Genomic DNA, 16,553 nt, shown 5'->3' with positions numbered 1-16,553 from the left:
TAAAATAAAATTTAAGTAAATAAAAGGACACAGATAGACATTACTTGTCCAGGGTGTACGCCGCCTTCCGCCGGATTGTAGCTGAGATAGGCGCCAGCGCCCCCTGCGACCCCAAAAGGGAATAAACTGTAGAAATGGATGGATGGATGGATGAATAGAAGGAATGCGCAAAGGGCATCCTTGCGGTGGTAGGTGACGTCGGAGGGGGGCGGGGCCTGGACTCTCTCAAGACTCAAGGTCTCCAGCAAAGTTCGTCTCAGACGTGAAAACCCTGCACCGAGTGTGTCGTCATCACGATGATGGAATGAAGAATCCTCTTCACATTACTCAAATATATTCTTCTGTGAGGTTCTCGCTGCCGATGGAAGACAAACACTGAGGTTTATTCGGCTCAATGGGACGCGCGACGAAATAACACCGGCAAGGCGCGGCTTCGACGCGCAAACAGGTAACTCTTGGGTTATGATTTCATTGAATGAAATTTATCTTAAACTGTCTATCAACTGTATGTCATATTTACTTTCCACTTTAATATTTTCATACGGAAGTCCACAATTACAACGTAAAGGTATTATTTATGCTGTACGTACAAAGTGCCGTCCGGGGGCCATGAATTGTGTGAGTTTTTTATTTTTCTTGGCCCGTACTCCAAACATAGAACGACTTCATGATTAATATGCGGTTACACTCATTTTCTTCATCACCTTCAACACAAGACAAGCGGTAGAAAATGGATAGATGGATGGATGACCTCCAACACAAATTAAACTAATGATATGTCTAAATTATGATTGCAGCTTTGAGTTTGCCAAAGTATATTAAAGTTATTAGTTATTAGTCTTAATTGCTGGATTGCAATTATTGTATGACTAAAAAGAAGTCATTAACAATAAGTACTTTACTCACATTATACATTCGGAATATAGACTATATATTTGATATATACAGGGTAGGATTTATAAAATGTACCACATGCTTTACATCACATGTTTACGCTTGCACAATACAACATATCGAGGAAAGAGTAGTAAGAAGTTTATTTAATACCCATTCAACCTGTCAGATATTACAATAAGTTTTCTATATTTTTGTGTTCAACATCATCCATGATAAAGAATATTAAATAATGGGATTAGTATATATCTTATTCAGTATTATAATCAATTAAATAAACCAGTGAGAGTTGGACGAAAAACATTTCATGGTATAAAGTACAAAACCAATTTTTATTTGAGTTGGTAAATTGTGTTAGAGGTAAATAAAAACAGAATACAATGATTTGCAAATCCTTTTCAACCCATATTTAATTGAATGCACTACAAAGACAAGATATTTGATGTTCACACTAATAAACTTTTTTTTTTGCAAATAATAATTAACCTAGAATTTCATGGGTGCAACATGTCCCAAAGTAGTTGGGAAAGGGCATGTTCACCAATGTTACATCACCCTTTCTTTTACCAACACTCAATAAACATTTGGGAACTGAGGAAACTAATTGTTGAAATTTTGAAAGTGGAATTCTTTCCCATTCTTGTTTTATGTAGAGCTTCAGTCGTTCAACAGTCCAGGGACCTCCGTTGTCGTATTTTACGCTTCACAATGCGCCTCATATTTTCGATGGGATACAGGTCTGGACTGCAGGCGGGCCAGGAAAGTACCCGCACTCTTTTTTTACGAAGCCATGCTGTTGTAACACGTGCTGAATATGGCTTGGTATTGTCTTGCTGAAATAAGCAGGGGCGTCCATGAAAAAGACGGCGCTTAGATGGCAGTATATGTTGTTCCAAAACCTGTATGTACCTTTCAGCATAAATGGTGCCTTCACAGATGTGTAAGTTACCCATGCCTTGGGCACTAATGCACCCCCATACCATCACAGACGCTGGCTTTTGAACTTTGCGTCGATAACAGTCTGGATGGTTCGCTTCCCCTTTGGTCCGGATGAAACAATGTTGAATATTTCCAAAAACAATTTTGAAATGTGGAACACTTTTCCACTTTGCATCAGTCCATCTTATATGATCTCGGGCCGAGAGAAGCCAGCGGCGTTTCTGGACGTTGTTGATAAATGGCTTTCGCTTTGCATAGTAGAGCTTTAACTTGCACTTACAGATGTAGCGACAAACCGTATTTAGTGACAGTGGTTTTCTGAAGTGTTCCTGAGCCCATGTGGTGATTTCCTTTAGAGATTGAAGTCGGTTTTTGATACAGTGCCGGCTGAGAGTCACGGTCATTCAATGTTGGTTTCCGGCCATGCCGCTTACATGGAGTAATTTTTCCAGATTCTATGAACCTTTTGATGATATTATGGACCCTAGTTGTTGAAATCCCTAAATTTTTTGCAATTGCACTTTGAGAAACGTTGTTCTTAAACTGTTTGACTATTTGCTCACGCAGTTGTTGACAAAGAGGTGTACCTCGCACCATCCTTTCTTGTGAAAGACGGAGCATTTTTGGGAAGCTGTTTTTATACCCAATCATGGCACCCACCTGTTCCCATTTAGCCTGCACACCTGTGGGATGTTCCAAATAAGTGTTTGATGAGTATTCTTCAACTTTATCAGTATTTATTGCCACCTTTCCCAACTTCTTTGTCATGTGTTGCTGGCATCAAATTGTAAAGTTAATGATTATTTGCAAAAAAAAGGTTTATCAGTTTGAACATCAAATATGTTGTCTTTGTAGCATATTCAACTGAATATGGGTTGAAAATGATTTGCAAGTCATTGTATTCCGTTTATATTTACATCTAACACGATTTCCCAACTCATATGGAAACGGGGTTTGTATATGCAATATCAGGGGTGTGAAACGTATTGCCCGCGGGTAAAACCAAGCCCGCGAACCGGTTTTACCCGCCCCGCGTGATGAGTTTGACAAGTATAAAAAATTTGCTGCTTTTTTTTTGGAACGAAAGAAACTGCTGTTCCAAATGTGTCCTCTGGATGTCGCAATAGCAATTATGTTAGGCAAGGAAACGGTTTATACAGAGGCCAAGCAAGAGTTACGCAGTAAAGGGTGACTGTGGCTCTTGCTCCTCAACCAACATGAAACATAAAACCTGCCATGTTACTTATTTTGCTTTGAAAACATTGTCATTTGGCGCTCTCGTCGCCCCAAAATGTCTCTGTCCAACACGAGAAAAGTGAACTTAACCCTTTTGAATCGTTTTTACCGCCGTTTCTTACGGTTTGTTGCGCTAGCACTGGATTGATACGTGGAAGTGATAAAGGAGGTATTTGATACCTACAGGAGTTTACCTGTTGTGTTTTTGTTCAATCCCAGAAAGACCATGACTTAAAGTTTAATCCTGGCTTTGTAGATACACTGAGACAAAGTCTAAGCTCATTGTGCGTTTGAAGCTTCATCGATTCCCTCAGAATTTTCAACAAATTTGAAGGGTTTTCTCAAAGGACTATTTGTGATTTGTACGTTTTCAGAATGTTTTTTTCTATTTTTGTCTGAAGTAAAACAAAGGAAAGAACCTGGAATTGTCTTTATTTTTAAGTTATCATGTAATGATTTTATCATTTTGGCCCACTTGGGAATAGATTTTCATCCATGTGGCCCCAGAGCTAAAATTAGTTTGACACCCCTGTGGTATATGATAAGTCATTCCTTCAAATAATGAGTAATCAAATACTGAAAAATGATAAGCATTGAGGTAAAATTTACATACATTTTGTGTGATGAACATATTAAACATATTGGTTCAAATTGTTGTCAAAAGATAACAAGTCGCTTGAGTACCAGTAAAACCAGACCTGGGCAAAATACGGCCGGACGTTCTACATTATTTTTTAGCCCTTTAGCATCAAAACTGTAGCCGCCATTATGATGTGCAGTGCTGTTTTTAAGCGACCACAGGTCATGAACGATAGAAAGCATTTAAAGTATTTAGGGATGGCGTGGCACAGTGGAAGAGTGGCCGTGTGCAACACAAGGGTCCCTGATTCAATCCCCACCTAGTACCAACCTCGTCATGTCCGTTGTGTCTGAGCAAGACACTTCACCCTTGCTCCTGATGTGTGCTGGTTAGCGCCTTCCATGGCAGCCCCCCCATTAGTGTGTGAATGTGTGTGTGTGAATGGGTAAATGTGGAAGTAGTGTCAAAGCGCTTTGAGTACCTTGAAGGTAGAAAAGCGCTCTACAAGTACAACCCATTTATCATTTATTTATTTCAATGGTTCAACTCTGCGCTTTTGAGTGTCATACGAGTTATCACGGTAATCTACGTAGCAGCAGCTCAGACCAAGAACAAAGCAGAGTGGGCGGGGTTTGTTTTCACAGAAGCCAGCCCAAAACACATGTGTCAAGAACAGATGCAGAAGTAGATTTTTACGTGATAATATATAATTGCAGGTGTTTATTACACTTGGCCTTCATCTTTCGTTGGTTTTCATCCAGGATGTCTCTGTACATTGCTGCATTCATCTTAGTCTAGTCAGGAAGGTGACCAAAAACTTAATGGTCACTCTGTCAGAACTATAGCATTCCTCTGGAGAGAGAAGAGAACCTTCCAGAAGGACAAGCATTTCTGCAGCAATTCATCAATCAGGCCAGACGAAAGCCATTCCATAATGCACTTCCTGAAAGACTCTGACGATGAGGAACTAAATTATTTTTTCTGATGAGACAAAGATTGAAGTCTTTGGCGTGAATGCCAGGCGCCATGTTTGGAGGAAACCAGTTCCTGCTCATTACCAACCCAATACCATTCCTACAGTGAAGCATGGTGGCTGTGAGGATGTTTTTCCAGCGGCAGGAACTGACAGACTCGTCAGGATAGAGGGAAAGAGGAATGCAGCAATGTACAGAGACATCCTGGATGAAAACCAATAGTTTTCATCCAACCTGCTGGAACTTGAGAGGTTCTGCAAAGAAGAATGGGCTAAACTGCTCAAAGATAGGTGTGCCAAACTTGAGGCATCGTACTGAAAAAGACTCGAGGCTGTAATTGCTGCCAAAGGTGCATCAACAAAGTATTGAGCAAATGCTGAGAAAATGTATTTACATGTATTATTTTTATTTGTAATAAATTAGCAAAATAAAATAACAAATATTTTCTGTTGAATTTTGAGGACAATGAACGTATTCCATTTTGGAATAAGGCTGTAACATAATAAAATGTGAAAAAGTCAAGCGCTCTGATTACTTTCCGGATGCACTGTATATAAAAAATTTTGTCGATTGTATATGTATGAATATGTGTAGGTGTGTGTTAAAATAAAGTACCAATGATTGTCACACACTTAGGAAGTGTGGCAAAATTGTGTGTGTATGCATATATATATATATATATATATATATATATATATATATATGTATATATATATATATATATATATATATATATATATATATATGTATATATATATATATAGTATGTATATAATGTATGCATGTATGTATATGTATGTATATAATGTGTGTGTATGTATGTATGTATATATATATATATGTATGTATATAATGTAAGTATGTATGCATATATATATATATATATTTGCTGGGTGGTACTTTTGTGGCCGACTTGAGTGCTTGAGTGGGAGTTGGGGGGGTTGGGTTCGTGGGTAGCCCGGTTGCTTTTGGTATATGTAGTTATCATTACTAGGGGTGTAACTTTTGGTGGTCTTCATGTTTGGCTGCGGGGAGTCTCTGGGCCCCTCGAGGCGGGAAGTTCCGTTTTTCTGCCTGCGTGGGGTATGGTCTCTTGGTGGCTTGGGCTGTCTCTTGTTTCTCCTGTGCCTTGTCCTCTGCCAGGCACGTCCGTCTACTGCCCACTGCTGGCCTGCCAGGCAGCACGGTGGGCCTGTTTCTATGGGTCCTGTCGTTGGCTGGCCCGCCTGCTTGGGGCCAATGGTCCCTTGTTCCCTGGGTTGGGTTCTCCAAGTGGCTGGGTCTGTACTTGGGCTCCCACACATACTGGGACACAAATATATCGAACATACAAACACACATACGCACATGCACACAGTTATTCATACATACTGTATATAAGTGAAGTGAATTGTGAATTATATTTATATAGCGCTTTTCTCGAGTGACTCAAAGCGCTTTACATAGTGAAACCCAATATCTAAGTTACATTTAAACCAGTGTGGGTGACACCGGGAGCAGGTGGGTAAAGTGTCTTGCCCAAGGACACAACGGCAGTGACTAGGATGGCGGAAGCGGGAATCGAACCTGCAACCCTCAAGTTGCTGGCACGGCCACTCTACCAACCGAGCTATGCCGCCCCATAAATAAATAAATACATACATGCATACGTACATTCATTCATACAGACATACGCGCACACATTGATACTTACGCACATACACAGGTACATAAGCTGGCATAGACATGCACAAATACGGTACATTCACTTTACAAACATACATACATATACACATTCTGTACATACACAAGCACATAGGCATATAATAACGTTTCATCGGACATATATTAACGTTGTTTCTTCTCAGGGGAAACTGTATAAAACACGGCACACTGATGAAGCGTGACCTACTTTTACTATAACAATCTACAAGGTTAATACAAGTACAACCCAATTACCATTTATATTTTTCTGTTTCCCACATTCATTTATCTGCTTTCTTTTGTAATTCAAGTTTTCATTACATATACTGTATGTATCGTTGCATTATTGATAATTGAGGTTATTATTATTCATTATCAATAGTGTTGTTTCAATTGGTATTTGTTATGGTTTCATTTGTTGTACAATTATGTTTGTCATTTCTGTGTTATTACTATCTACTTTATTAACTGTTTAATTTTTATATCATATTTGCACTTATCGGAGTTGCTGCTGTTGTTCTGTTGTTGTTGTTGTAGTTGGTTACAACAACAACTTGTCCTTTTAAAAGCAAAGACTGGCAAAGTGCTGACAAAAACAAAGAGTTAAATTGTTTTATATTAACAAAGGAAAGTCAAAATATAGTAACAACAAAACAACAATGCCAATTATAAATGTGTTCTATTTTTGTAAAATAAGGAGGGCCAACAAAACAAAAATAAAAACTACAAACAAATGTCTTTTTATACATTACTAGTGAATGTAGAGCATACATAATTGCTTTACATTGTAATTGTGGACTTCCATGTTAACATATTGTGGTAACAACAAAAGTAGTAGCAACATCACACTGAATCTAATTAGCTTCCTAAAAAATTGTTTTGTGATGAAGATGAGTTTAGAAAAGATTAATTATAGATTTAGCTATTTTTCACACAACTTCGTCTTTCTGTTGTTAGCTAGCCAGCCAGGTAACAAGCTAACTATCTTACCAAGGAGAGCCATCATCCTCCAGATGTCCGACGTGCCTCCGCTTTAAATGCATCTTAATCACAATAAAAAGCAATTTTGAGAAAATCAGTTTTCACTCGTGGAAATGCAAACATGTTTTACTTCCTGCAGCTTGGCTCACACACGCATGTTCTTTACCATCCAGAAAAACAAGAGCGATGACGTCACTGTCATTAATGACAAATGAATTTGTCGGTGACAGATTTTATTGTCAATTTTTGTCAATAACAAATCATTCATGGAAAGATACTGGTCAACATATGTATGCCATTGCAATACAAACTTTTTCTTCTGACGACTTATATTCACCGTGTTTATTTCTAACACTTCTTCATAATATGTGTCATGTTTTGTGGTCACGTTCTGTTTGGGTTTTGGGCTCATTGTGCACTCTGTGTGTTTTGTCACTTGACAACCATTAGTTCACCTGATTCATTTGGACTCACACACCTGATTTGTTTAGGACTCACGCACCTGTGTTAATCACACTACTATAATTTAAGCTTGAGTTGCCACAGGTAATCGGCCTGGCGTCATTGTTGTTGTTCCATGCTCTGTTCATTCCCTTCATGCCAGTTCATGCTTCATGCCTTGCACGTAAGTTTTGTTTATTCAAGTCACAGTTAGCGAGTTTTTCGTGTCCTAAGTTTTTTGCCTTTGTGGTATATTTTTTTGTTTTTTTAGCCAAGTTTGTTCTCCGCCTTGTGCGCGCCTTTAGTTTGCCCTTTTTTTTTATGGATAAAATAAACTATGTATTTACCTTCACGCCATGTCCCGTCACCTTCCTTTGCATTCCGGGAAAACAAACCCCACCACAGTACACGTTTTGACAATAAGAATCAGAATCAGAAATACTTTAATAGTCCCTGAGGAGAAATAAAAATGTTCAGCACAATCCCATTCAAGATCAGACAAACCTTACAGGGCGCATTAAAGTGCGCTCAAAGTCTTAACTACATGTTATCCTGGGATTTCAAAATATGGGACATTTTTCAGGAAAATGGGTGAAAATGAGGGTTTTTTATTTTCATTACAAATTACAATCACTCCTACATCATAAGAGTGTAACTATTAGGACTGCGAATCTTTGGGTGTTCCACGATTCGATTCAATATCGATTCTTGGGGTCGTGATTCGATAATATATCGATTTTTTCTTATTCAACGCGATTTTCGATTCAAAAACGATATTTTTACGATTCAAAACGATTCTGTATTCATTCAGTACCGTACATAGGATTTCAGCAGGATGTACCCCAGTATGCTGACATGCTAGCAGAGTAGTAGATTTTTTTTAAAAAGCTTTTGTAATCATAAAGGACAATGTTTTATCAACTGATTGCAATACTGTAAATTTGTTTTAACTATTAAACGAACCAAAAATATGACTTATTTTATCTTTGTGAAAACATTGGACACAGTGTGTTGTCAAGCTTATGAGATACGATGCAAGTGTAAGCAACTCTGACACTATTGTTCTTTTTTTTTTTAAATTATAACTAATATTGATACTGTTGTTGATGATATTGATTTTTGCTTCACTACTTTTGGTTTGTTCTGTGTCGTGTTTGTGTCTCCTCAATTGCTCTGTTTATTGCAGTTCTGAGTGTTGCTGGGTCAGGTTTGGTTTTGGAATTGGATTGCATTGTTATGGTATTGCTGTGTAGTGGTTTGTTGGATTGATAAAAAAATAAATAAATAAATAAATGTACCCCGCCTTCCGCCCGATTGTAGCTGAGATAGGCACCAGTGCCCCCGCAACCCCAAAAGGGAAAAAGTGGTAGGAAATGGATGGATGGATGAATAAAAAAAAAAAAAAAAATGATTAAAAAAAAAAGATAATCGATTCTGAATCGCACAACGTATTTGGATCGATTTTTCCCCACACCCCTAGTAACTATAAAAAACTGTGCAATCCACTCTGACACTCAGAGTGGGTAACAAAATGGAAAGACGCTGGTAAAGAAGGACAAAAACAAGATTTCTCTGCAAAAACGAGAATGCTGAGACGATTTGCTGTATATCTTTGAATATTGGAAGAAAAAAAAACAAGACCATAAATGGCCACTGGGCCGCATTTTGGACGCCGCTGCTTTAAGCACACGTGAGCGTGTAAGAGCGGCCAATAAATCAACAAAGAGAGTTCTGGTGATATCATCTGTCTCACAGTAAGATGGGAAGAATAAAAACAGGCAATACATGTCTTGTCATGACTACTCATAAACATTTAATCACATGGATGCTAAATCACTGACAATGTCATCCAAACTCCTGGATTCTCACGATTTTTGATACTTATTCAATTCTATGATACACATTTTTCAAATGTACTATTTTATTGAAAAGTAATTAAAAGTTTCAACAATAGAGCTTGAAAGTGTGACGTAGTAAACACAATGCAGTGTAGGTCTGAATAGCTTATTTACACGGATGAATGCATGACTCCGTACTAGTGTTGTATGGTATACCAATACTAATAAAGAATCGCGGTACTAATAAATTATAATCGGTACTATACAACCATTGAAAAGTACCGGTACCACTGTTTCATCTGAGTGCTGCTTTGTGGCGGTGACTACAGAGCCGAGGTTCATGATGTTGACTTGCCCACTCTCTCACTCGCCCCACATACTCCCATTATTAAAGGAGCACACACACACATACGCTACTCTCACAACAGCTGCTTTAAAACATGCCTCGCCAAATGTGGCGATTAGTATTACCACCTTTGCTTCGAACTTCGGTAAACATTTAAATAATAAGCATTCAGATCTGCACAAGGAGTTAGAAAGGCTCACAGGTAATAATGTCCTGCTGTTTGGTCCGGTGCAGATTGTATTCGAGGAGCACTTCAATCAGACATTATTGTGAGGTTTTGTATTAGTGTTCTTAAAAATAGATGTAGTGCTCACACGTCGAGAATTGACATGGCTCGCCCAGGAAAAAAGGTTGTACAGTATTCAGTCCTGGCGATACAAAATAAAGCAGGTATCATTGTATTTTTTAAGTGTGGGTATCAACTTTGTATCCAAGTATCGATACTTTCGACAACATTATAGTTAAACTCTACCCTCCTTGTGCTTAAAACTAACTACTTATGAATGTCTTTAGAGTTGGAAAATGCCATTGCACAAAGTTCCTCCTCCCCTCCAGTAGACGACCGTGCTGCAAGGGTCTTGACCAGGCAGGTTTTATGGTCCCAGCTCTGTCATTGCGTTGCTCCATTCTCTTCTTCCCAGACCCCCCAATTCCCCTCCCAACCCCATCAACACCAACCCGTCTCCTCTGCCAGCTGTTTCCCTCAGCGCTCCCAGCGCTTTGCAGAATGGAGGAGTACACGGTTGTTTACAATCAGGGACAGAAGGCGTACAAGGCCACTACTTCCAGTCACATTCCCAAAAAATTACAGAGCAGCCGCTTTGGCTCCAGGCCGACATGAAATAAATCTGCTCGACCTTAAACTGCGCACCTTATATTAGGGAATTCCAAACTAATTGTTTGACGTTTCATTGTGTGTACAATACATTAACTTGTTTACGTATGCAGTACCAATGGGGTAAATGGCTACTGCACTGTATGTGGACTTTGATAAAAACTGCTGCACTTTATTTTTTATTTTTTATTTATTTTTTATTTTTTGTCCTGTCCAGCTTTTCAGGCAAATCATATAGTTGATGCAGATGTCCATATCGGCTGTTCGGATTTATTTTACTAAAGAGAAGTGTAGGATACTTCTCTTGTTGCCTTATTTGTATTTTACTTCATTAAATGTATTTATATTATCATTTGGTGCAGCCGGGCCGGAGTAGGAGGGGATAGAAAGAGAAAAAAGGGAAAACAGAGGGGGAAATTGTGGGGACAAGAGGGGGATTAGACAGAGAGACAGAAACAACAGCAAACAGAACAACAACAACAGTAGAACAACATCAGCAAATACCATATATACAAATGATGGTAAGAGTGATAGCAAAGAAGCAGTTAGCGAAATAAATAATAATACAGAAATAACAATGAGCCTTATTACACTACAAATGGAGCATTACAAATACCAATAGAAATAGTGCTATTGATAATGAACAATACCAATAATTTACTTCTATTATCAACAATACAGTTGTTCAAATACAACAATACATATACATAATGATTAGGGGTGTAACGGTACACAAAAATTTCGGTTTGGTACGTACCTCAGTTTAGAGGTCACGGTTTGGTTCATTTTAGGTACAGAAAGAAAACAACAAAATATAAATTTTTTGGTTATATATTTACCAAATTTGTAAACAATGGCATAACATACATATACACACAGGGTTCATTGCCAAGGTTAATGTGGTCAGCATATATAAAATAAAAAATAAATAAGATAAGGCTCAGAATGGTTTCTTAACAAAACCTTTCTTCATATAAAGTGATGTTTTTGATTGATTGAGAATTAGTAGACTGCATAGTACAGTACATATTCCGAACAATTGACCACTAAACGCAAACACCCCAATAAGTTTTTCAACTTGTTTAAGTCGGGGTCCACGTTTATCAACACACTCCTTTCTGGCTAACTTGGCACTAAGAAGATATATGGGCTTATTGTTCTTCCACAATAGAAGTGGGTCAAAATGCAGTTTTTAATGCAATGCAGCAACACCCTGCCACCCCGAATGGGACAAGCGGTAGAAAGTTGATGGATGGATGGTCTTAAATCTGCTGCTATTAAAACATTTGTTATTGCTTCAGCCCTGCCTGACTCGCCAAGGCGAGGCTGCTTGAATGCGTTGGTGACGCTTCAAAGGAGTTAGCATGTTTGACGTGTTGGCAGAAGCGTACCCTACTGCTGCTGAACAATATCGTCAACCTCCGTCCTACATTGTTGTATCGCACCGCGAAGCCAAAGTGTTCTCAAAAGGGCGATCTTAACGAGGCAGGAGGGTCTTCCAGCTCTGGCTTTTGCATGTTGTCGTAGCCCAGTCGAAACGTTTCAATACAAATACACGTACCATTACACCCATAGTAATGATAACTACATATACAAACGAATGCAGAAAAAAATGGAGGGGAAGAAAAGAAAAGCAACCTATATTAACCTTGTAGATTATTATAGTAACAATAGGTTAAGCTTTGTCAGTGTGCCATGTGTTACCCAGTTTCCCCGAGGGCAACAACGTTAATATATGAATATATGAAATGTGATTATGTGCATGAGTGTATGTACATGTATATGTACAGAATGTATGTTTGTTCACTTTAAATGAAGCTGCTAAAATACTGTAACTTGACCGCCCACTCTCATACCCTCTATGTATTATACTTGTATTTTAAAATACAAGTATTATGTGATTTCAATATTGTTGTGTATTTTCAATCCTGTGTAATTTTAACTGTGCATGTTAGATGAACCATAAAAGGAATGCAGATGTAAATTAGCACGGTGCTAAATCTGGTGCAGCCGTCTTCTTAATGTATTGGCACATTGTTCTTTAAATAAACAAATACAGACGAACAAACTTGGGCGATACTCTAAATATACACCACAGATGCTGATAATCATAAATTAACATTAAACATAACTTTTGCTTTTATTAAAGACTCTTGGAATAGGGGAAAGGAAAGCTACTTTCGTACATTTATTTATTCAATTCCTTAGTGTTTCTCACCTTCTTTAACAAAGTCCTGGCACTCACAACTATACTTGGCACCATCGTGGATTAAAAAAAAAAAACAGGCACATGGACACGGTAGAATTCTCCTTTCGGAACATTATTTGATGGCCATATTATAAAAATGACTAAGACGATTAAAATAAATATAAACTCTTTCAGGGTTCTTCGACCGTGTATATCTGTTCAAGCTGCACAAGTTTACATGCATGCAATGATTTTATCCCATATGTCTTATTGTCCCATAGTCTGGAGACAGGCCACGAAATGTGTAGTGAAGCCTCTGTTGTCCTTATATAAACTAACTCTAAAGATGTTTGCCCAAAAAACAATGAAGCATCATCACTGCCATATTACACAATAATATAACATGATTAATTGTGATAATTTTATAAATATCTCATTTTTAAAAGCTATTTTTAAGTGTCTTGATGGATTAGCCCCTGATGTAATTTGTAAAGAAATACAAAGATACAGTAGTGAAGGTGTGCAGACTCAAGCTGCAGTCTGCACACTGGGTCAGTCTGCATTCTCAGTGAAGGCCTCACATCTGTGGAACTCTTTGCCACTGGAGTTAAAGTCACAGTCGGACATTGATCTTTTCTCCACAAAACTGATAAAGTGGCTTATGGATAATCAGAAGTGTGAGCACTATAACTATTAGTATGCACAAATCGGGCCAATTATTTTTAATGTGTTTTAACTATTGTACTTTTCTTAATACTTTTGTATGTGTTTTACACTTTTCTCAACTTTTCTTTAAAAGCCTAACCAGGGACAAGGGTTGCAAATTAGCCTGTGACTATACGTCTTATGTACTTTGACATCGGTTACCTATGGGTAGCAATGTTTAATTGTATTGTCCCTGTCAAAAAAAAACATAAAAAATACTTTCCGCGGAATCTGGTTTGGTCGTAATACTAATACGGTTTACAAAAACCAGGGTAAAGTTTTTTGGAAAACCAAATCATGCGAAAAATAGGGCGTACAAAAAAATTAAGTACCGCTCTATTCAATCAATATGCCCAGGTGCGTCTCCATTAATTAGAATAGCAGTATTTGCCATACATGAATTTATTAGTGGTGGATGACAACAAAGAAAGTTGCTTATAAACACATTATGATGGGACTCTCTGTAATTGTAACTTGTCAGTACAATTCCGTACAGCAAGTGTTACCTATGGGTAGCAATGTTTAATTGTACTGTCCCTGTCAAATAAATACATACAAAAATACATTCCGCGGAAGCCGGTTTGGTCGTATTATTAAAACGGTGTACAAAAACAAAGGGAAAGTTTTTTCGAAAACCAAATCATGCAAAAAATAGGGCGTACGAAAAACGAAGTACACTCTATTCAATCAATATGCACAGGTGCGTTTCCATTAATTAGAATAGCAGTATTTGCCATACATTAATTTATTTGTGGAGGATGACAACAAAGAAAATTGCTTATAAACACATTATGATGGGACTCTCTGTGACTGTAGATTGCCAGTACAATTCCGTACAGCAAGTGTCGGTATGCGATCAGTGTTTATATACGGTACTTGTTTTTGTTTTTTTTGCATGAATTCAGACTTACCTAAACACTGACAAAGCTAGTGCTCTTTTTGGTATTTTAGGAGAGTCCGTCACACAAGCACATATTGTATTGCTCCTCTCAACAAGCTGCTGCAGCCCCCGTCCTAACCCAACCCCCAAAACACTCACAGGACCCTCTTGTTTGTGACGTGAAAAAAAAAAAACAATCAAAAGAAGCTACAAAAGAAAGTTAATGTGGATTCCTAATAGGGGTGCATTATACTGTAATTATGTAACCAATATGAGAAGTTATGACGTCACAGATAAATCCGATAACATTCAAAAATAGTTCAGATAACTGATAAATAAAACAAACTAGAAAAGCACTCGTAGTGGGCATACCTCTGCCAGGCCATATTTCCCAATAGTAATAAAGGGTCCTGAATGGTCTAGATTCAGGACCTTTTGAGGTGATCCATTACATCAAAATTTGCTCATAAATTTTTGAGCTTTCTCTAACGAAATTAATTGTCTCTTTGGGTGGAGGCGTCTGGCTAGCATGCACATGCACAGAAGTGTAAATGGAAATGATCCCAAATAGGGCCAAAATATGCTCAGTTGTTCCTTACAAGAACTACACCAAACGATTATTTCTTGAATCGATTAATATATCCATTGTTTTATTTATTGTGATTAATTAATTGATCTGTAGATTTAATACATTTTGTGAATAAATGACTAAAAATTACACTAACAATTTTGTAATTAGGGATTTATGCTTCCAATACCGATCATCCATAAGTGAGATCAGTGGCTACAATGTACATGTGTTAAACCTAAATGTATTCATGCTGAGAGCTGTTGACTATATGATATAAAAAGGGGAACCATAAAATCACCTTACCTTTTGGGAAGTGAACTAGTATTAGCTGTAGTGATGCGCGATACCACTGATTTTCTTACCCATCTGATACCGATACCTTGTGCAAATATACTTAACGTGTCTGCTAAAATTTTTCAAGTTGTGAATTTTCAAATAATAACATATCAATCTAAAAAAGGAATGTAAATGTACGAAAAAAGACCGAAACATCGAAAGGCAATGAGAAAAAACAATTTTTTTAAAAACTAAGAATTAATAGCAATATACGTAGTCACTATCACACAAATATGTGTTCCTACCTATATATATATATATATATATATATATATATATATATATATATATATATATATATATATATATAGTACAGGTCAAAATTATGGACACACCTTCTCATTTCAACGTGTTTTCTTTATTTTCATGACTATTTACATTGTAGATTGTCACTGAAGGCATCAAAACTATGACACCTGTGAAGTGAAAACCCTTTCAGGTGACTACCTCTAGAAGCCCATCGAGAGAATGCCAAGAGTGTTCAAAACAATAATCAGAGCATAGGGGGACTATTTTGAAGAAACTGGAATATAAAACATGTTTTCAGTTATAAAACATGTTTTCCGCCATTTCACCTTTTTCTGTAAAGTACATAACTCCTCATGTGTTCATTCATAGTTTTGATGCCTTTTGTGACAATCTACAATGTAAATAGTCATGAAAATAAATAAAACGCATCGAATAAGGTGTGTCCAAACTTTTGTCCTGTACTGTATATATCTTTACATATACATACATTTGTTTATTGAGTTTTTTTGTTTTTTTTATAATAAAAAAAAAAACAACCCAGGTATTAAATGTTAAAACTAACAATTAATAGTAATTATTAGGGCTGTGAATCTTTAGGTGTCCCACGATTCGATTCAATATCGATTCTTGGGGTCACGATTCGATAATATATAAATTTTTTTGATGCGATTCGATTCTCGATTCAAAAACGATATTTTTCCGATTCAAAACGATTCTGGATTCATTCAATACATAGGATTTCAGCAGGATCTACCCCAGTCTGCTGACATGCCAGCAGAGTAGTAGATTAAAAAAAAAAAAAGCTTTTATAATGGTAAAGGAAAATGTTTTATCAACTGATTGCAATAATGTAAATTAGTTTTACTATTAAACGAAC

At 37.3% G+C, this 16,553-nt stretch overlaps 1 protein-coding gene across 1 annotated transcript in view; it reads left to right on the top strand.

The window, feature by feature from the left end:
• The first annotated feature begins 224 nt into the window (after positions 1-224).
• The window catches only part of LOC133557598 (transcription factor Sp6-like), a 31,945-nt gene continuing 15,616 nt past the window's right edge, over positions 225-16,553 (top strand). The window contains exon 1 of the mRNA XM_061908183.1: positions 225-448. The gene's annotated coding sequence lies outside the window, so the exon portion shown is untranslated. The remainder of the gene's footprint in view (positions 449-16,553) is intronic.

The sequence above is a fragment of the Nerophis ophidion genome, linkage group LG01, assembly GCF_033978795.1.
Source record: "Nerophis ophidion isolate RoL-2023_Sa linkage group LG01, RoL_Noph_v1.0, whole genome shotgun sequence".
In the NCBI taxonomy this organism is placed as follows: domain Eukaryota; kingdom Metazoa; phylum Chordata; class Actinopteri; order Syngnathiformes; family Syngnathidae; genus Nerophis; species Nerophis ophidion.
The sequence above is the reverse complement of the archived record's forward strand: the minus strand, read 5'-3'. Positions and strand labels throughout refer to the sequence as shown.